The sequence below is a fragment of the Pipistrellus hanaki genome, assembly GCF_964339955.1.
Source record: "Pipistrellus hanaki genome assembly, chromosome: 5".
Classification (NCBI taxonomy): Eukaryota; Metazoa; Chordata; class Mammalia; order Chiroptera; family Vespertilionidae; genus Pipistrellus; species Pipistrellus hanaki.
The window spans coordinates 49,889,225-49,912,151 of record NC_140507.1 but is presented as its reverse complement, the minus strand read 5'-3'; the positions used below and the strand labels follow the sequence as shown (position 1 = coordinate 49,912,151).

The 22,927-nt window shown below is 36.2% G+C and overlaps 1 protein-coding gene across 1 annotated transcript in view; it reads left to right on the top strand.

Annotated features, from left to right (window-relative positions):
• Nucleotides 1-22,927, top strand: part of IQCM (IQ motif containing M) — a gene marked incomplete at both ends in the record, with an annotated part of 144,401 nt that overhangs the window by 92,389 nt on the left and 29,085 nt on the right. The gene's annotated exons all lie outside the window — the stretch shown is intronic.

Genomic DNA, 22,927 nt, shown 5'->3' with positions numbered 1-22,927 from the left:
GGCAGTTAGGGGTGATCAGGCAGGCAATTGAGTGGTTAGGGGTGATCAGGCAGGCAGGCAAGCAGTTAGAGGTGATCAGGCAGGCAGGTGAAAGGTAAGGTACTGTCAGGCAGGCAGGCTAATGGTAAGGGGTGATAAGGCAGGCAGGCAGGGAGGCGAGCAGTTAGAACCAATGGTTCCGGATTGCAAGAGGGATGTTCAACTGCCAGTAGGCCAGTAATCAGACATCTCCTGAGGGGTCCCAGATTGTGAAGAGAGTGCAAGCCAGGCTGAGAGACTCCTCCTTCCATACATGAATTTTGTACACTGGGTCTCTAGTTAAGTATAAAAGAGAATGATTGCATTTAGCAGTATTAGAAATAGTTTATAAAGATAATGAGTGATATATGAGTATGTTCTTGCAGAATAGGTATAAGTTGCTAAGCTAAGAATAGAAGACAGTGTTGTAAGCAAAAGGAAGGGCAGGGGAAAGTCCAGTGTGAGGAATAACTTTGTTGTACGAATTTTTTAAATGTTCCTGCATAACCTAGAATGGTTTTTATTAATATACTAGAGGCTCAGTGCGCAAAATTCGTGCAGGAGGGGAGCGGGAGGATAATCCCTTAGCCCAGCCTGCACCCTCTCCAATCTGGGATCCCTCTTACAATCCAGGACTGCTGGCTCCCAACTGCTTGCTTGCCTGTCTTCCTGATTGCCCCTAACCGCTTGTGCCTGCCAGCCTGATCACCCCATAACTACTCCCCTGCCAGCATGTTTGATGCCTTACTGCTCCCCTGCCAGCCTGTTTGCCCCTAACTGCCCTCCCCTTCAGGCCTTGTTACCCCTAACTACCCTCCCCTGCAGGCTTGCAGGCCAGGTGCCTCCCAACTGCCCTCCCCTACTAGCCATCTTGTGGTGGCCATCTTGTGTCCACATGGGGGCAGGATCTTTGTCCACATGGGGGCAGCCATCTTGTGTGTTGGAGTGATGATCAATCTGCATATTACTCTTTTATTAAATAGCATAGAGGCCTGGTGCATGGGAGGGGGCCAGCTGGTTTGCCCTGAAGGTGAGTCTGGATCAGGGTGGGGGTTCCCTTGGGGCATGGGATGGCCTGGGTGAGGAGCCTGTGGTGGTTTGCAGGCTGGCCACACCCTATGGCAACCCAAGCAGAGGCCCTGGTATTTGGGGTTTATTTATATTTTACAATTGAAACTTTGTAGCCTGGAGCAGAGCCAAGCTTCCTGCTTGCTCCGTGGTGGCAGCCATTTCTGTTGGTTTTTTTGTATCTTCTATAATTGAAACTTTGTAGCCTTGAGTGGAGGCCTAGGCCAGCAAGAGCAGGCAGAAAGCTTGGCTTCCTCCATTGCTGGAAAAACCCAAGCCTCCCTCCTGCTCTCTGTGGTTGTAGCCATCTTGGTTGGATTTATTTGCATGCAGTGGTGCCTCACACAACGAACTTAATTCTTTCCAGGAGCAAGCTTGTTATGCGAAAAGTTCGTTATGTGAAACTCGTTTTCCCATAACAATACATGTTAAAAAAAATAATTCGTTCTGTAGCATAAAATATGCTAAGATGACATAAAAAAAATATGCTAAGATGACATATTTTTATTTAGATACATCTAAAAACATAATGTTTTTTTTAAAAAAACACACATTTTTTAAATTTTAAGACAGACTAAGTAGAGTCTACCGAATCTTGCACATCTTCATCCATTTTCTGCTTTTTGGCCGATGGTTTCATGAAAAACCTGTCCAAAGTTCGCTGTGCGAGGCGTTCGTTATGCGAGGCACCACTGTATTCGCTCCTGATTGGCTTATGGGTATAGGGGAGTGATGGTTAATTTGCATATTCCTCTTTTATTAGATAGGGTAGAACACATCTTTATCCAATCATTTGTTGGTGAACACTTAAGTTACTTCCATGTCTTAGCTAATGCTGCAATGAATATGGGGGATACATATTTATATATTTCCGAGTTAGTGTTTTCATTTTCTTTAGATAAATACCCAGAAGTGGAATTGCTGGAACATTTTGTAATTCTGTTTTTATGTTCTTGAGGTACTTCCATACTGTTTTCCATAGTAGCTGAACCAATTTACATAGTACATAGGCTTTGCTTTGCTCAACATTTATTCCAACACTTGTTTTTTTCTTCACTTTTTGATGCTTGCCATTTTGACAGCTATGAGTTGATATCTTATTGTGGCTTTGATTTGAACTCCCTGATGATTAGTGATTTTGAGAACCTTCTGTCTACCAGTTGACCATCTGTGGGTCTTCTTTGGAAAAATGTCTATTTATACCCACCTACCCATTTTTAAGTTGAAGTTTTATTGAGTTGTATGTATTTTTTAAAAACTTTAGATATTAACCCTTATCAGATATATGTTTTGCATTTTTTAAAATCTTATTTGTAGATTTCCTTTTCCTTTTGTTGATGGTTTCCTTTGCTGTGCAGAATCTATTTAGTCTGATGTACTCCTATTTGTTTACTTTTTCTTTTGTTGCCATTGCTTTTGGTGTCAAATCATTATTGAGACCTATGGCAAGGAGTTTACTCCCTATGTTTTCTTCTAGGAGTTTTAGTGTTTCAAGTCTTATATTCAACTCTTTAATTCATTTTGAGTTAATATTTGTGTATTGTATTAAGTGAGTGGTCCAGTTTCATTATTTCGCATATGTCTCTCCATCTTCCCCAAGACAATTTCCCATTGCATATTTTTTGGCTCCTTTGTTATAATTACTTGTTATAAATAACCTATATGTATAGGTTATTTTCTAGTTTCTCTATTCTGTTCCATTGAACTATAAGTTTTTATGAAATATTATACTGTTTTGATTATATAGCTTTGTAATAGAGTTTGAAATCAGGATGTGTGATGCCTTTAGCTTTGTTTTTCTGCAATATTGCTTTGGTTATTTGGGGTCTCTTGTGGGGGACTCCTTTTAAGACAATGGTTTTATGAAGTGTGATAAATTGGTGAAAGAGTATACAATGACAAGAATAACAAAATAGTGTACATTTCTATATGGGTAGAATGAGTACATAAAATACATGCTATTTTCATTTCTCATTTATATATATATGCAAGAGGCCCAGTGCATGTAATTAGTGCACTGGATGGGGGTGTCCCTCAGCCCAGCCTGCACCCTCTCCAATCTGGAATCCCTTGGGGGATGTCCACCTCACAATCCAGGACTGCTGGCTCCCAACCACTCACCTGCCTGACTGCATGATTGCCCCTAACCACTTCTGCCTGCCAGCCTGATCATCCCCTAACCATTCTCCTGACAGACTGGTCGATGCCTAACTGCTCCCCTGCCTGCCTGATCACCCCAACTGCCCTCCCCAGCTGGCCTGGAAACCCCTAACTGCTCTTCCCTACTGGCCTAATCACCCACAACTGCCCTCCCCTGCTGACTATCTTGTGGTGGCCATCTTGTGACCATATGGAGGCATCCATCTTGTGTGAGGGTGTGATGGTCAATTTACATATCGCCTCTTTATTATATAGGATAAAAGGATATATGATTTCCAATTTTATAAAATTCATATATGTAGTTTTACATATTATATAACATTTCTTAGTATCTACTATTATTGTTATGTTGGTAAAATGACATAGTTAATATAAAGTTAAGACTGTTATAAGACTAAGGGTATACATTTTATGTGATTTTCTCATTTTACATAATCTATATGACATATGCTATTATAGAAATCATTTTGGAAAGGAATCTGGGAAAGGCTAAATAACTTGTCTGAGGTCATCCAGCTATTGAAGTGGTGCTACCAGGATTTCAGCTTAGATATTCTGCAATTAGAGCAAGTACTTACCATCTTATTCTATACTATAATAAATATGGTAATTTATTTATAATAATCCAGAAAATATTAAATTATAATAAACATTCTTTCAGAATTCAGTGAAGTGTGTATAACAATTTATCTTAATGAAATAATACCTATATATTTATGTACAATTACAGCACTGTGATTACTTCAAATGTCGAAACAATGTAAATTCCCAGTAATAAGAGGCTGGTTAATTAATTATGATTCATGAATAATATGGGATTCTATGTGACTATTAAAATGATATTTTGGGTATTTACTTTTAGAGAAATTTAGAAAATATATTTTAATGAAAAAAAGGTTATAAATATCATGTGTATACTATATTCACATAGTTGCGGAAATGAATCTAAGAATTTACAAATTTTAATCTATACATTTTGGGAATCCATGTAATCCTATATAATAAAAACCCAGTGATCGAATGGTGGAATGACCAGAATAATAGGTTGACCAGTCGCTATAACGCCCACTGGCCAGACCAGACTCTATGACATACACTGACTACCATGGGGCAGGCACTCGATGCAGGAGCTTCCCCTGGTGGTCAGTGCGTCCGGCAATGGGAATGCCACTCAGATGACTGGGATAAGTGGTGCTCCCACAGTGGAAGCAGGTGCTCAGAGGGCAGGTCCATAGCTGCTTGGCTGACCATGATGCTTCCACAGCGGGCCGATCCCCACAGGCCAAGCCCCCCACCAGTGCACATATCCTATGCACCAGGCCTCTAGTTTCTTTATCTGTTTTAGTGTGTCTGATTTTTATAATTTTCTATACATTGTACACATTTTACTATACATTTCTTATTTAATAATAATAAAAAGATAAGAGACTTGGTTATTTTGAAATTCCATGTGTCTACCATATTCTTTAATTTAAAAATAAAAAGTTATATCTAATTTTATATTGTTTGTTATATAAGTTTATTTTTTATATTATTTACTTTAATTTTGCTGTGCCAATTAGAATGAAAAATATTTGTCATATCAAAATATAGCTTTTCAAAATAGAAATCAATGAGCTATTTTATAATTTTATTTTTCAAAACTATCTAAAATGATTTTACATTTAAAACTATATTTCAGATGTGAAAATATAATATTTTTAAAATATCTCTTTTTCTGATAGTTCTATAAGCTTTTGAGAACATATTTTATTTAATTATCCTTATTCCTTATTTGTTTCATGAATGTATATATGAAGTATTACAATAGCCCTTAAGCCATTTTTTTATATTAAAAATAAATACTTTCTTTCATCTTTAATGTATTAAAGTTATTTTTGTTTATTCCCTCTGGATTTCTTCAAAGATTGCTGTAATATGATACAGCCATAATATAGTATGTCGCAGTACTTTAACATTTACATTTTTTAATTTAATAAACAAAATATAAGTTAGCCATAACAGAAGGAAAAGTTCGAGGCAGGATTAGAGCATTTTTTTCAGTCACTCTACAAATTTTTATTATTGAGTGCCTGTGTTCAGAGCACTGTGGTAGACATGAGGAGGAGTCCAAAGTGAATAAAACAGCTTTTCTCTCTTGTGTGTATGATTTGGGCTGGGGAAATGAAGCATATGCATAATTAACTACAATAGAAAACATAAAGTGATGAGTGATGTAAAACCAGCGCATACTGAGTTCTCAGTTGCTCTGCTAAGCAGTCTTGAGAGCCAGGGCATAGAAAGGGCTTTGCAGAGAAAAGAGCATGACCACTCCAGACATCTCCACAGAACTGGGAGGCCACCTCTGAATTATTTCATGCTCGCAGGAAAACAGTCCCCTCAACTAAAGCGTTCTCAGTATGCACAAACAGAACTAGCCCTTCTAATATAATAATTAAAAATAGTGACTTGTTTACTAAGTAGTAAACACAATTTTGTTATATAGTAATCAATCACAGTATCTTGTACATTGATATTTTAGTAATAAACTGAATGTAAAGGTGGATTATAGAAAAGTTGTACAATTGTAAGAAAAGGAAAATATTATTGAGAATTTACTTTCTTTAAGACAATCAGTTACCATCTTGGCATATTTTTTCCCCCTAGTATTTTGTAAAACTACGTGTAACTAGAAAAGTTAAGCCCTGAAAGCAACTTTATATATCATTTTGCTCAGTCCCCTTTTTATTTGTCCAGGGAGCCAGCTCTGATGTATTAGAAACTGACCATTTGAAATGAAGACCAGAAGGCACCGAGGCACACTTAGCTAGCTCAGGGTTGCAGCCTTAGTTAATTATAACTGTGGTGATGATTCAAGTTCAGAGTATTATCAGGCAAATCCCCTCTCCTGCTCCCTTCTGCCCCCCACCACCCCACACTCCCACCACCATTCATACACACATGCTTCCCAAATCATCCCGTTTTTTTTTTTTTTTTTTTATGAAATGTAAATTTTCTGGGCAAAGTAAATACTACTACACCTGTCTTTTACTAGGCTTTATTTTTCTTTTTGTTTTCCTTAAGCTATAAATATCCTTTGAATCATTCTGAAGAAAAACCTTAAAGAAACACTACTCCTTCCCACTTTAGCTCTGCCCTGGGAGAAGAGGTGAGGCAAAGGCCTGGGGCTCAGGCTGCCTGGTCCTACAGGTTCTCACTGCCGGTGGACACAGTGGCTTCCAACCTCTTTGGAAAGCTCTCACCACTCCCAGTGGATCCTGCTTTGCAGGACTATTTTAAGTTCAATTTTTTTTCTTTTCCAATGACACATATTAAATAGTAGGAAATCATACCTCCTCATAAAGCCACATAAAATAAAAACTGATCCTTATTAGATGTACATTGTGTTTAAGCTGAAAATCATTCCATACCCCTGGGGGGAATGATGACTTTCCCCCTCAAGATGGAAGTATAATGTTTTCACAATACTTTGGGATTTTTATAATTGTCCTCTGTTTTGTTTGATTGCCACTTAAGTCAGAACATTTGATAATTGTAGGGAGCTGATAGGACTTTCTATTAAAGGTATTCATTATGTTAATCTCAGTTCAAATATAGTTTGCCCGAATTCTGTTTTGATTATATAATATTAGAATAAATTAACCAGTTAAGTAAGCTCACCCTCGAGGGCATAGAGCATTTTAAATGCCTTACAAGTATGTAAATCATGCACTACTGAAACAGGAATTGTCTTTTCTCCTTAAAGCCTTTAAAATTTGGAACATAGGTAATTACATATAAATACAAATGTGATTTCATATAAATACAGATACTGTAGACTTAAATTCAACTAATGAATAAGATTGATTAGCTTTTAACTGTTAGCATAGTATGAGAAAATAGTGGCTGATGAATTTTAAAAAATTGTAAAAGCTCCCAGGTTTCATTCGGTCTGCAAATACTTAGATATTGGACTAATTTAAGAAATAAATTGAGAGCTGTTTGTCCAAAAACAGTTATATTTTTATTTTAAAAGTTGATCTTTGTGGCATGTTGCAAATAATAGAACTCCTCCAATAATAACTATTTCCTTAATTCATGAATAGGAAAGGCTCCGTGATCATGGCTCCCACCATATGTTTTTAAACACACATATTACAGTACTTATACACAATTATTTGGATATTAATGCTTGTATCTTGTATACAGATACAATATTTTTATTGACAACTTAGGTGGTGATAATCAATAAAATGTGTTGTGTTTTTTTTTGGGGGGGGAGGACATTGTTAGTTCTAATGGGATAATATTAATGTTATAATTTATTGACTTTTTTTCCTAAAAAGAATGCAATATTTGCTCATTAACAAAAAGTACTTAAAATTAGAAAAGAAGAAAATTTATATGTTCAATAAATAATTGAGTTCATAAGATCACTAAAAGTATTGAGTTCATAAGATCACTTAACTACCATTAACATATTGCTCTATTTTTTTATGTTTTGATTTTTTAATATAATTGTAATAATAGGGTATTTAAAAAGTAAACACACAAGATTTTAAAATCAGTTTTTCTGATCATAAAAATAATGCATGCCATTGTGGAAAATTTAGAAATGCAAGTAAATTTTACAAAATCTTTACAATATCCACTTCCTACAAATAAACTCTGTTAATTTTTGTGTATATTTTATCAATTATGTGATGAATTATAAGACATTTTACTAACTATATCCTAGTAAAGTTAAACATCTGTGTATATTTATATTCATCATAGTTAATCCAGAAATAGTTACAAATCTGAATAAAAGATACTTTAGAAAACGATCGAAATATACTATTAACAATGGGACAATTTAATAATCTTTCTTTATTAAATAACTGTGATTTGGGTCATTCTATATGAATATAATAGATGCAGATGTGTATCAATAACAATCTTCTATAAAGAATATAACTAATTTGTTTCTCTATGATTTTCTGCTTACGTTAAAGGGGAAAAAATAATGAAACTCCTAGTACTTTATCCAACTGTGTGCATAGTTTAGACATTTAATGAAGTTCTGGAAGATAACAGAACTTTTCATTGGCTTTGGTAGGCTCTTATGTATATGGGGAATGATCCTCACTTATCCCACAAACCCAAATTACTATTCATATGCTTCCACGGTACTCAAGTTTCTATTCTCGCTAACTTCAAAGTGCCTTCAATAATGATAATAAAAAAGATAGAGAGGAAACAGGCAATGTTTTCTTAGCTTTTGGCATCTGAACATATACCCAGTACCTTCGAACTGTCTCACTTAAAGGGCAAATCACCGAGAGGAGAAGGAAGGCATCTCTCTTCTCCAAGCAGAGAAGGGATGACTCACTCGTACAACTTTAGACTTTGGCTCTAACAGGTTTTCTGTGCTAATCTGCAACACATCCATCAAAAGTATTCACCGTGGTGTACAATAAATTATGCTTCTAATTGAATGTCAGTGGAGTTAAGCTAACAGAGTGAATCAGCACCCAGAAATACCCTCAGTTAGGACCAGTTCCCTTAGAACTGAAGTGCCTCAGAATACGAGTAACTAGGCTGTGCAGTATCCTGTCTTACTGGAATGTAAATTCACTGCCGTTCTGATATGACATGAAGAGATAAAAACCCATGTGTAAGGAGAGGAACACTGAAAGTATGAATTTCCTGGGAATCTGTCCTCCAAGTTCTAGGGAGAGTCCTACATAATCTTAGCAAGAATTGTATCTAAAACAAAATAGATCCAGAGACATAGAAGCATGGAACAGAGTGTAGAATCTAGAGGAAAGGCGGGCATGGGTGGGTGGGAGGGAAAAGATCAACCAAAGAACTTATATACATACTAGTGGCCCAGTGCACAAAATTTGTGCATGGGGGGTGTCCCTCAGCCAGCCTGCACCCTCTCCAATCTGGGATCCATCAGGGGATGTGCACCTGCCATTTAGGCCCGATTCCTATGGGATCGGGCCTAAACTGGCAGTCAGACATCCCATTCGAAATCCGAGACTGCAGGCTCCTAACCACTCACCTGCCTGCTTGCCTGATTGCCCCTAACCACTCTGCCTGCCAGCCTGATCTACTCCAGCTGCCCCCCAGCTGGCCTACTTGTCCCCAACTCCTCCCCTCCCTCCTGCCAACCAGTTTACCCCCAACTGCCCTACCTTGCTGGCCTGATCGCCCCTAACTGCCTCTACCTTGGCCTCACCACTATGGCTTTGTCCTGAAGGACATCCAGAAGGTTTCCCGGAAGGTCTCCTGATCTAATTAACTTATTACCCTTTTATTAGTATAAATATGCATAACCATGGACACAGACGATAGGGTGATGAAGGCTTGGGGCAGAGATGGGGGTTGTCTAGAAGAGGTCAATGGGGGTAAGGGGGCAAGAAGAGAAAGGGACATATACACTGACTGGCCAGAATATTATGCGTTCAGAGATCTGGCCACTCAGTGTATAATACTTTCAACAATAAATATTTAATTTAAAAATAAATTGTAGATTAAAGGATGTGACATTTCCTGATACAGACAAAGATCAGGCTATATAAATGTTCTAACACATCATCCAACTTGATCCTCCTTGAGTTTGGGTTCCAAACTGAATAAGGAAAAACCCTCTATACCACAGCTCTTCCATGCTTGAGTTTTTATTACTCTTTCTATCTGCTAAAGTCTGTCTAAAATAATTTAAAAAGCCCTAGCTAGTTTTACTCAGTGGATAGAGCAGAATGAAAGGTCCCAAGTTCAATGCCTGTCAAGGGCACATGTTGGGCTTAAAGGCTGGATACCCAGAAGAGGGTGAGCAGAAGGCAGACATGATTCTCTCTCCTCATTGATGTTTCTATCTCTCTCCTTTCCTCTCTGAAATTAATAAAAATATATTTCAAACATAAATAAAGAAAATAATTCAAAAATTACTGAAGTTCTCACATACTTGTGAAAGTGTTTATGTTCCCTTCATAAAACTAGAAAGCATATGAGATTCTTGGGTCAAAATCTTTTCCCTCAAAAGCCTGTAGCAATTCCTAAGTCATCTTACAAAAGTAGGTTTACAGTTCATATGAAATATAATATAATAATACAAGAATAAACTCTGTCTTTTGTGTTCTCACAACTGCAAACCTACTTTGCCCACCTTGTATTTAGACAACTTTTATAAATTTTCAACATACACAAAAAGAGAATAGCCTAATGAACCTCATTACACAGCTTCATTGTTATCAGCATTTTTTATTTATTTATTTATTAACTTTTTTAGTGTTCCTTGCTCTCTCCACTTTCTCCATTTTTATTTGTCACATTATTTCTAGCATGGCCCATTTAAAGTCTCTTAATGACTTTCTCTTTCCTACATCTAACGTTCTGCTTTCCACAAAGTAAAAATAGTCTATAACCATGTAAATCAGATCATGCCATTCCTATACAAAAATCTCCATGCTTTCTTATTAAATTTAAAAATGCAAGATGCTGCCGAAACCGGTCTGTGGACTGAAGGGTCCCAGGTTTGATTCCGGGGGGCATGTACATAGGTTGCGGGCATATATCCGGTACAGGGTGTGCAGGAGGTTGCTGTCGATGTTTCTCTCTCATCGATGTTTCTGGCTCTCTATCCCTCTCAATTCCTCTCTGTAAAAAAATCAATAAAATATATATATATATTTTTAAAATGCAAGATGCTTATCATGGTCTAACAGGCCTTTCTGATCTGCAATTGACCTGCCTCTCTCATCACATCACACCATTCACCCCACACTCATGGACTCCTTTCTTTTGTTCACCTCCATAAAGATTATACCACCTCAAGCCTTTATGTTATGTGTTTTCTCCTCATATGAAGTTCTGCTCCAAGGTCATAGCAAGCCTGGTTTTTCTTGATATCTAGGTCTCAGTTCAAATGTCACCTTTTAAGAAAGTTTTCCTAACCCCCCCCCCCCCCAAAAAAAAAAAAAATGCTCGCCCCAACCCTTCCAGTCCCTCTCCAAGCATAACCATCTGTTTGCTTTCATCATGGACCCTATAACCATCTAAAATTATTTCTCTGTTTATGATCCAACTCTTATTTCAAGAACTATGGCTCCTGACCTGGCTGGTGTTGCCCAGTTAGCTGGAGCATCCTCCTGTACATCAAAAGGCACATTCCATTCCTGGTCAGGTCACATACCCAGGTTATGGGTTTGATCCCCTGTTGAGGCAGTTGTGGGAGGCAACCAATGGATATTTCTCTCTCTAAAGCACATGTGTCAAACACAAGGCCCGCGGGCCAAATCCAGCCCGCCAGGCCTTGCAATGTGGCCCGCACCGCGCTGTCATCACTGCACTCGGCTGTCAGTTTATGACACTGTCAGTTTATGACTGTTCAGTAAACCATTCGGCCCGCGATTCAGGCTGGATTTTAGATTTTGGCCCCTTCTCTGATTGAGTTCGACACCCCTACTCTAAAGTGAATTAAATAAAAGAAAGAAAAGAACTACGGCTCCATGACCGTTGAAATCGTGTCCATATGTTCACAGCTGCATCCTCCATCTCTAGCTGAGTGGTTCTCAGCCATGGTTACACATTAGAATCACCTGGGTGGTACTGAATGTAGCTCGTTGTGGAGTATGGGCATAATTCATTTTATTTTCAGACCTCCCAATGGCTTTTAAGGCATACTAGGGGTTGAGAAACACTGCCTTATGAAAATGCCTGGCACATGCAAGGTACTCAGGAACTCAGTGACCTTTTTATTTGAACAAATGAAGGAGGACTTGGATCCTACTTTCTAGATGCCATGTGCCAAATTTTCTAAAAAATTTACTTTGAATGCCGCAATAGTTAATTTGTCAGGAATCTGTTATTCTTCTGAATCACTATGCTCACTCAATTATCTGATTAGGAAGCTTCTCAACTAAACTTATCAGCAGACTTTTGCCCAGTCCAGTAATCTTACTGCCCATCTCTCTAATTTATTGAGCAAATGAGTTTGTGAACAGCTTTGCAGAATTCCCTACAATTCTGCCTACCATCTTACACAACTCGGAATGGAATATGTTAGCCCCTTTCCTGATCTTTTTTTTTTCCTTCTGGTTTGGTTGCAATATATGAGTAGATACAGGATTAACATAGCTGTTAAGTTGGGAAATTTAGAAAAGCACATTTGCTGTTGAAAGAAATCAAGCCAGGAAGCAGAATAACATCATTCCTTTTCCTAGCAAGGACAGGTCTCCTGCTCCTGCTGTCCTTGTGCTCATTTGCATTTATTATGTGATGCAAACAAAGCTTGAAAAACACACTTACCATTGTGATTATTTCAATAACACTGAGGTAAGAGATAGATTGAAAGACAGATAGACAGCTATCAATAGACATTTTTTCATACTGCTATAAAGAAAACACGAGGTTAAGGAAATTGTGTCCCACCCAAGATTCCAGTTTATGGTAGATTCCCTTTCATAATGTGGTGTCATCAATTATAAAGAATGATGAGCAAGAAATGGTGATTGAGCTTTCTTTACAATCCAGTGACTGCAATGTAATTTTTCTAGGTAACCTCAAAACTTCAAGCATTCAAGGCTGTTTCCTGCATGCATTTTTAAGTCTGATGAAAATGTAGCATGATGCCATTTTAATTTGAAATATCCATTGCTTTTTCCAATATAATTGACATTTTTAGAAGTCATGTGAAATGAATTAATTTCCAACCAGTTACAAACATTGCTGCAAAATTTAAGTGGAAAAAATAGAATTATAAAAAAGCAGATGTAAAGTCCACAATATAAAATATAATCTTATGATATTTGATACAAGTTATTTCTACAGAATCTACAGAACATTTTTTTTTCTTGCTTCAATAATTCTGATATTTGTAGTTTTTTCCCTTGTGTCTTATTGTCCTATGAGACCATGAACATTTTTATCTATTTTATTAAAATTTGTAATTGAAACTTCTGATTATTCTATAAATATAAGAAAAAAATCTTAAATGGCACTATTGATATTAGAGGGGTTATTTTTTATTTATAAAGATGAATATCAAATATTAATTATATATTTTAGAAGTACCTTTAAATATAGTGAATTCTAATGGGGATTTTAAAAGGGAAAGGGGAAAAATAAAATGATTAATTTGTATATAAGAAGAATAATGGACACATGTCAAGTACCTCAATGATCGTTTATTTCATGAATCTATGGTTCTTTGTATGCATTTTCACAAGCTTGTGTATTCCTTTGTCAACACTATGTTTCCCTTACATTGGTCAGACCATGAATCAGAGACTGAAATTCAGACCCCAGCATTATTATATAACACAGAAAAACTGTTACAGTGAAAGCAAATCCAGTTTTCTGGAGATAATTTGAGGTATCAGTTTTGGACAAAATCATCCTTTGTGACGAAGACACAGTAGTATTGGTTGAGTACTTTAGTGATATTCAGAATTGATTTGAGCTCTATATCCTTAAGTAGCTGGATGAATTGAGAATGTTTTGAATTTCATCATTAATTGCTCCTTAGACCTTCCTTAGGAAAACATTCATTTTATAAGATAGGGCTTGATAAGGTAGGACAGGAGTTTTAAATATGAGAAAAATAAAAAGAATTACTATGTGTGGTATTCATCATCTTTTTAAAATGTGCATATTTTCAATCATTGAATTGTAGGCAAGACTTTGCTTTCATACTAGAGCTAGAAAATGTTTTTATAATGTGCCTGGAGGAAAATTCTTTGTTATGCCTTCACTGAACACTCATTAATTTTGTAACAGAAGAGGGGAGTTGATAACAATTTTGCACCTATCTGCAGATGTATGAAATGTTTAGTCATTTTAAGGTATGAAAATCTCACTTGTCAACATTTCACTGAATTTAACAAAACTGCTTAGTTTCTATAAGGATAATTTAGTGTTTAGTAATCACGGGCATTGAAATTCTCTGTAATGAGGCTGATTTAAAAATGTTAGCATGTAAATAATCTATATTTCTATTTTAAAATATTTTTGAAACAGAAAAATACAGAGGCTGATATAAAGAGCCACTTATTCACTAAAAATTTTATATACTTCTTATTTTTTTATTTCTCTCTATTTCATGTCTTTCTATTTCCTTAACAAGGTCTCAATTTAAAGCCTGTGGAGGTAGAGTTCCCTGAGGAACTGTGTATATATGGTTCTGAGTAGCTCTGGAAGATGGATAGATAGAACCTCAGCATTGTCCTGGCACTTCCATTCCTCACCCACAGGGGATCTAGTCCAGCATGGCCTTTGGTCTGTGCTACAGGTTTAAACCAGGTTCTTAGCTCTTCGGCTCCAGCGACGGAGGCTTCATCTCATCTTCTTGACTAACAGTTTCCTTTTTCAATAGATTCTCTTCACTTCTTCTGGAGAGAGTCTCTCGTTTTTGTTTGTTTGATTGATTTTTAAAGTATGTTATCATTGATTTGAGAGAGAGAGAGAGAGAGAGAGAGGAAGGGAGACGGAGAGAGAGAAACATTGATTGGCTGCCTCCAGCACACACCCTACTGGGAATCGAGCCCCCAAACCTGGCATGTGCCCCGACCAGAAATCAAATGGTGACCTGGGATGATGCTCAACCAACTGAGCCATTTCAGCTGGAGCCCTGAGTTAGTTTCTTGAAAAAAAAAAAAAAAAAGCTGATACCTCATTCCCTTGTTTACGAGGCTCTCTTGAATTTTCATTGTCTAAGGAAGTAATTTCTAAACTTGGATGCATAGACCAAGAATGATATATTCTTGGGTAGGAGAAGAAATTGCAGAAGCTAGATGTTATTTTTTTTATATTGTACTCTTGAAATTAGTGCTTTTAATGTGTGTTTTATAATGTGCACATACATTTCTCTATACATAGATACATATGCATATACTGGGGATTCTTGCTAATAGAGATACACACTGAGAGACTAGAAACCACTGGCTTAGAGAACAAATTCAAGCTCCTTCATAGTCTGACCCCAACACTTTTCTCTCCATCTCACAAGCTGCTGTTTTCCTAACTCCTAATGACTCCGAACTTTTTAACTTTTCCTGGACCTGCTTCAGCATAGGTTCCTGCTTACAGAAAACCCTGTTCTCTTGATTGGAAACCCCCTTCACATATATCAACTAAATCAGATGGCACATGGCATGAAACATTAATATTTTTTCAATAACTTCATACCTGAGTTCCCACAGTCCTTTGCTAAGACACTCTGAAAACATGTGACACAATACATTATAATTTAGATGTACATATAGCTGTTCTTCATATTCTATTTTTAAATTCATGAGGGGGATTCATTAATTATTCATTTTTATATCCACAGTAGCTACTCACTGTTTGGTACATCAAGGTATTCAATAAATACTTCTGAATAAGTGAATATAAATGTAGGCCTGGATTACTGCTGCTTAAAACCAACACTAAGGCAAATCAATATATGGCTTTAAATTTAGTCAGTGTACAATGACTCAGTAGAGATTTAGAATGCAATTTAAGAGGAAGGTGCCATTTGGGAGAGAGCTCTAGGTATCCACAGTTGGACTTTCAATGGTCAAAAAATGCATATTATAAATGAAATACTCTGTTGGAGGAAACCTCACTAGTCTGGTTATTTTTGAGTCTTGAGAAATGTCTTAGGCCTAGGGTGACCTGCACCTGCATTTTCTCTTTTGTCATAGAACTAAAAGACACAATTTTTAGACTGTAATATCTACTGTGGCCACCTCCATTGCATTACTATTCTATTAATCAAGTAGTGAGTTGCAGACTGACTAGCTAAAAATTTATATTTGTGTATACATTTATATATATGAGGTAAATTATACATTAATTAAGGTATATATGATATATAAGAAGAAATATAAAATATATGAAGTTATCTATAAAAGAAGTCTGTATAGTTTAATTATATAATAGCAATAATAAATTTGATTTAATTAGTTGAGTTCTTGAGACCTGAATTAGAGAACAATAGGACAATCTGGATTCAATCTCACCTACATTACTAATAAAATAAATTGTGTTTTCTTGGGACAATTTATTTACTTTTTTAAATCAGTTTTATTACCTCTAAAATAAAAAGTTTGAAAAGAGTATTTTGTGAATTGAATAATGTAAGATATTTAAGTAACATTACATAAGGCTCATAAAAATACCAAATTGTTAGCTACTCTTCTTATTCTACTAACTAATAAACATAACTACTATTTTAACCTAATAGAACAGATCTTAAGGTGATCTGGAACTATATTAATCTAACAAAAATAATCTCACAAATTTCTTTACTTTTTAAAATAAGTTGTATTTTTCTCTATGGTTAAGACATGTTTTACTTGTTTCAGCCTCTGTTGAAGCTGCCACATAAATTTCCATCCCAAAATACAAGTGTGTTCATAAATACAAATCACCTAAAAGAAGGTTTGACACATAGTGAGCACTGAAAAAAGTGTTAGGTATAATTGACTTTTCTACTGACAGATTTTAACCTATTTTCCATGACCACAATATGTATTAAAATACAAACATACTTTGAACTTTTAAACAATTATGTTTTCTTCAAAACAACTGTACTGAACAGAATCTGTATTTTGTTTAAAAACACAGGAAAATATTAATCATTTTTAAAATGACATTTGAAAACCATATTGTAGGGGGAAAACTGCTACTAAATACTCCATTGAAAGTGAAATATTGAGGAGTCATGGATTTTATAAATTTAATTGGCTATTGCAGTAGGAGTGCTACTTTGCAAATTTTAATGAACTTCAATTTCTTTGAAAAGATCATTATTATATACAAGACACCCATATCCATGGCAACAGGGCGGATACCACTTAGTTTTTCCAATCATACTAAGGAATTGTCCCCCCCCCCCATTTTCCCCATAATTTAAAACGCCAATAAAAAAAGAGTTTTGCTCATTTGTTCACCAGGATATTTTACATAATTCCAACAGAAAAAATTAAAACGGGTGACTAAATCAATGAAGTCCCCTCTGTTGCATGGTTGAGAATAGGTCCTTAGTCTACAGGAACTATTGTCCAGCAGTAATATAGCTTCCTTAAGATGTCAATTAAAGCCACAACATTTCCATTTCATCACATTTTCCTAGATAAAGATAAAAGTTGGACTTCTCTAAATTTAGTGTACATATCATTGAAAATGGCTCTTTTACAGTGAAGATATCGGAGCCATTTGACTGCTTAAAAAAATATATCACAATGTGAATGCTACTGTTAATTTCGTTGGTTTTGATATAAAAATGTAAACTTTCCATGACCAACTGGTTGTTTATAAATTACAAAATGATTATAAATTACATAATTTATAATATATATATGCAAATTTGACTTTTAAATATTATGCTATATATTATATACTATGATATATAATATAGAAATAGTCTATCTGAAAATATTCTTAGTATCTATCTATCCATCCATCCATCCATCCTTTTATCTATCATATACCTTTAGAACTTCCCTACAAAAGGGAAAGCCTATTTAATAATTTAAGGCCATATTTCATGCTATATAAATGTAGCACTATAAACGGTGGTAGTTAATACCGTGATTTCAAGGAGTGCTAGGGTGAAAAAAGCATTTTTGTGCCTTGTAGCTCTGCAGAACTGGGCCCTTTGGAGGACTGTGATGTGCAGTGTGAGTAGGGCCAGCCAGCAGGGGAGGCACAGCCCCATGAGACGCTATTGCACAGCCTTCTTACCCTCTGCGTGCTGCTTCTCTACTAGGGAGGTGTGTTCTTCTTTTAGAAAAAGGGTAGAGGGTTTTTATAAACAGGAGGAGGGAAGAACATGAACATTTCCAGGTTCCCAGATCAATAAGCAACATTTGGAGCTATTCAGAGCTATTCACAAGCCCTTTAACACATTATTCTTTTTTCTTTTTCTTTCTTTTTTATTTTATTTTATAAAGAACAGCTTCACTCTGCCACCACACAAATTTCTAATTGACTTCAAAAAGGAATTTTGTGAATAAATATATTTAAAAAAAAGTTTTATACCATCTTTTGTTCTATTATTTCCCTTTGGCCCTCACAAAATGGAACAAAAGCAGCCCCATGATTTTTACTTTGTCTGATGCCAGAATGGTAATTGCCAGACTATTTGCCACATCCTATGACTCAGTGTGCACCGTGGAGAATGCCAGAATGTCTGAGCGGAGACCATTTTGGTGTGGGCCATGGATTTCTGGGCTTTGGAGTGACTGGCAGGGCTGACAGTCTGACCCCTGCCAGGGCTTTCCATATTTCAATCACACGCGCCTCCTTGGACTCATCCTAGAGTCATTTGTAATGTCCTCAGAGGCCCCATCTTTCACTTACCTTTTCTGAATCTCTGGGTGAATATTTTCTGATCTGGCTTCTTACCCACTGGATAGTTTCCGAGGGCCCTGGGAATGGCTCAGGGCCTCTCTTGGTATGGGAGCCCATCCTGTAGTCCAGAATGGCAAAGATCAGTATTTCTGCCATCTTCAGGAGGGTTGAGGAAGGTTTATTGATCAGTTAAATAACTTTACCTCATTTGGAAAACAAAAGGTTGTGTGGTGTGCACATACCTGACCACAGTGTTAAACAGCGAGGCTGGAGCAAGTTGAGGTTTTTCGTGAATGGTGTGGAAGCAACCTTCCAGACGTTCTTGCCTTTCTTTCATATTCTTCCTGGTTAGCCTAAGTGTATCGGTTGGGAGCAGAGTTATCTGAAAGACTAAAAATATAGAAAAGCCACAAAGGGTCTTAAAAACAAACACAAGCATACTGAGGATAATAATCGAAGGTGTACTTGAAAGTTAATAGGACATTAAACATAAATACATTTCTGAGTTCTTTGTGAATAAATATATAATTTTTTCAAAGAATAGGCCTGATTGATGTGGCTCAGTGATTGAGCCTCAACCTACGAACCAGGAGGTCATGGTTCAGTTCCTGGTCAGGGCACATGTCCAGCTTGAGGGCTCGAACCCCAGTAGAGAGCATGCAGAAGGCAGCAAATCAATGATTCCATCTCATCATTGATGTTTCTATCTCTCTCTCACACACTTCCTTCCTCTCTGGAATCAATATAAAAAAATTTTTTTTTTAAGTATTAAAGAATAGGAATTGAGTGACTATTAAAATCATTTCTTACAGCTTCCTGGTTTCTAAAAGGAATTTCTTATATGATAAAAACAAATGCATTCAAAGGTAAAAGAACCATTTCTGTTGTTTATTTAAATATGGATGACTTAGCATATCCATTTAGGAGATACCTCCCAGAGCTTTGGGGATGGCATATCTTTTACTTCTTACCTGCATTTATTCTTCATAAATTATTTTGTATCCAGACTACTTTAAACATAATAATCATCTGTTGCATGCATACATTATTCATTTTCTTTATTACTCCATATGTCACAATGAGTTGGTCCAATTTTAAATAGAAAAATGCCTACTTTTCCAGGCTCTGTTGAGAATTAAGTATTTCACGCAATCTAATTTTCTAGATAACTGAATCCTACCACAGCAGTATTAATTTTTAAAACATAGTCATAACTCCCATAATTCCAGGCATTTATAAAGAGAATACTTTGAACATAATTTTGTTTGTGTATGTGCAATTATTGTGAATTTAATCATAACACAGATTCTATGTCGGCTTTAGTCATTTTTTTCCCCCAACATGGCTTTTAGAATACAGACCAAAATTGTTACTATGGACTGTAACCCCCTTGCCTCTTTCTCCAGCCTCAATGTACATTGTGTTCTCTGATGTTCTCATTGCTTTATCCATCTTAGTAACCTTAAATTTCTTGCTCTTACCATACTTCTTCCTACCACAGGACTTGGTCCATGTTATTCTTTCTACCTTGAATGCTTTTCCTTAATTCTTTACTAGATAATACTACCCATCCTTAAAATCTCAATTCGTGTCCCTTTCTCAAAGAAGTAATTTCTTTTATTATTTTGTTATTGAATTTATTGGGGTGACATTGATTAATACAGGCTTTAAGTATAAAGTTATATACTACATCACCTGTATATTGTACTGTCTGTACTCCACCCCCAGTCAAGTCTCCCTCTATCACCATTTATCCCCCCTATACCTTCTTCTACCTCCTCACCCCCTTTCCCTGTGATAATCATGTACTGTTGTCTATGTCTACAATCTTTTTTTTTTAAATCTCTTCACCCTGTCTAAACATGGGCTCAAAACTATACCCTATCTTTGGTCATTACATGGAGCTCATATTAATTATTTCTCTCTATAGATAGTGAGTTCCACAGAGGCAAAGACCTTGTCGGTTTTGCTCACCATTAAATATTTCAGTCTCTGGTATAGTGACTGGCTCAAGGCAGAGCATAAATTTTTAATGGGGGTGATATTTCCTTCAAGGGAACAAAACTTGGTTCTTGGAAGATGAAAAAAATCTTAGATATTACAATGACTTAAGCTACTCCAAAGGGCCCAAGTACAGACAAAAAAATAAATAATATATTTGTGGTGTTGCATTTGGGGGGAAGGGGCAGTTTCAGAAAAAATAAACATCCAGAAAGTCTCTTTAAGGGATAAAAAACAAACAAACAAAAACAAACAAAACAAACCTGTTGAGAAACACTGAAGGGTAGGTACCAAAAAATGTTTATTCAAAGAATGCATGACTAAAACAAATTCATGATTGTTAGTAATAATTTCTGTCCTATACCCCATTTTTTTCCAGAGTTGTTTTCAGGGTATATTCCAATATATGAAGAGACTGAATCAGAGTTTTCTCTAGGCTTTTCCAATTTTATTTTCTATCCCCTTCTTCTGTGTCCAGAGGTCAGCTCTTCGGTATAAGAATAAGTTACTTATTTTCATCTCTAAGCTCTTGTGGGCTAAGAAAACAGATGGCAGAGTCAGGAAAGGGTTTAAAATAAAGGCTACATGGCTGCAGAATGAGGGCCCAGGAAGTTTCTTGCGGACTCATATACTGACCGGCAGATGCCTCAGCACTGCGCTACCGGTAAAAGCTGTGCGCTGAGTGTCTGATGACTTTGTGAAATTGTGCAATCTCTTTTGGCTGCTCAGAAGCCATCTCCTCCACCCAACTCCTCCTCCTTTTCTTTTATGACCGAATGCTCTCTATCTTCTGAACATGCAGGTATGCCAGATAGGGATCCCTAAATGAAAGGTGTATCATTTTATGTCACACCATCATTTTCTGTCTCAAGATGAACTATACTTAGGTATTTCTTGAATGATTGCTTCTTCCTAATGGACAACTTTAACAGAACATTTCAATTTGTTATATCATTTAAATTTGTCTTCTACATAAAATATAGAGTGATGTCTGTATCTCTCAAATATTTCTCAGCTTTCTTTACAGAAGGACGTGTTGCTGTTAACTGGTAAATTTGATTGTTTCCATAAACATCAATGAAAAGCCCTATGTGTACATACTTTCTGTACTGTTCTTTCCCCTTTCAGACTGTATTTTTAAAATTTTTTTTAGATACCCCAAACATTTTCCCAACTATGGTTGCTAACTGTATCGACTTTTTATATATCCATATCAAATTGGATTTATTTTCTTGAGCTCTCACCAGCTGCTAGACTTCATTTTATACCTAAAGAAATAAACACCAGCTTTTTTTATTGTTGTTTTTAATCCTCATCTGAGGATATTTTTTCATTGATTTTTAGGGAGAGTAAGAGAGGGAGAGACAAAGAGAAACCTCCATGTGAGAGAAACGCATTGGTTGCCTCCTGCAGGAGCCTGGACCAGGGTCCAGGCTGGAGAGGAACCTGCAGCTAAGGTATGTGCCCTTGGCTGGAACCAGGGACCCTTTGGTCTGCAGGCTGACGCTCTATCCACTGAGCCAAACTGGCTAGGGTTAAACACTACCTTCTTCATGTTCATTTCTTATGTTCTCTTATACATCTACATTCTAAATTGGAACTTTTCATAACATCTCCACTTCCTGTGTTTTTTTACTGTTTTAAGTAATGATTATTTAAATATGTGTTTGAGCTCTCAGAATACCTTTTATTTGAATAATAGTCAAGAGCTAAGAAACTCTTTGCTGAGGTTCCATATGATCACTATTTCCTAGCGCAGTTTAGAAATAGAGGGCAAAGGTCAAATATCCCAATTCTGGAAAGGTCTTAATAAATTTATGCTTTGATAACGGCCATTATTATCCTGATAATTATTTTGGTTGATTGGTCTATTAGAGATATAGCAAATGGAGTTGTCTCAATATACTCAGTTATAAGCCCATAATACCAGATACATACCTGAGTGAATTTGAACAATGGTTCAAGATGTCTCAAAGGATGAGTGTCTGTTCACTGATCTCAAAAGTTGAAAATGCTTTGAGGGAAGGAATGATGTCTTACTCTGTGTCCATCCTTATACCTATTTTGCTTGTCAGATGCTTAACAAATATTAGGCACTTAATAAATGCTTTCTAAGCACTTGATGATTAAAAAATTCTCATTTGGTTGTTTGTCCCTACTCGACTCATTTCTCTCCTTCATCAGCACCATTTACTTCCTAACTTACTCATCTTTAATTCTGCTCTAATGTTGTGAATATTTAAAAATGAAAAATTGAAAATGTTTAATTACTTTTCCACCATGTATTATCTGTGACATCAACTACCTAATCAATATTTTACTTCTAATTGAATTTGCACACATAAGGACATTATAAATGATGTCGGATGCACTC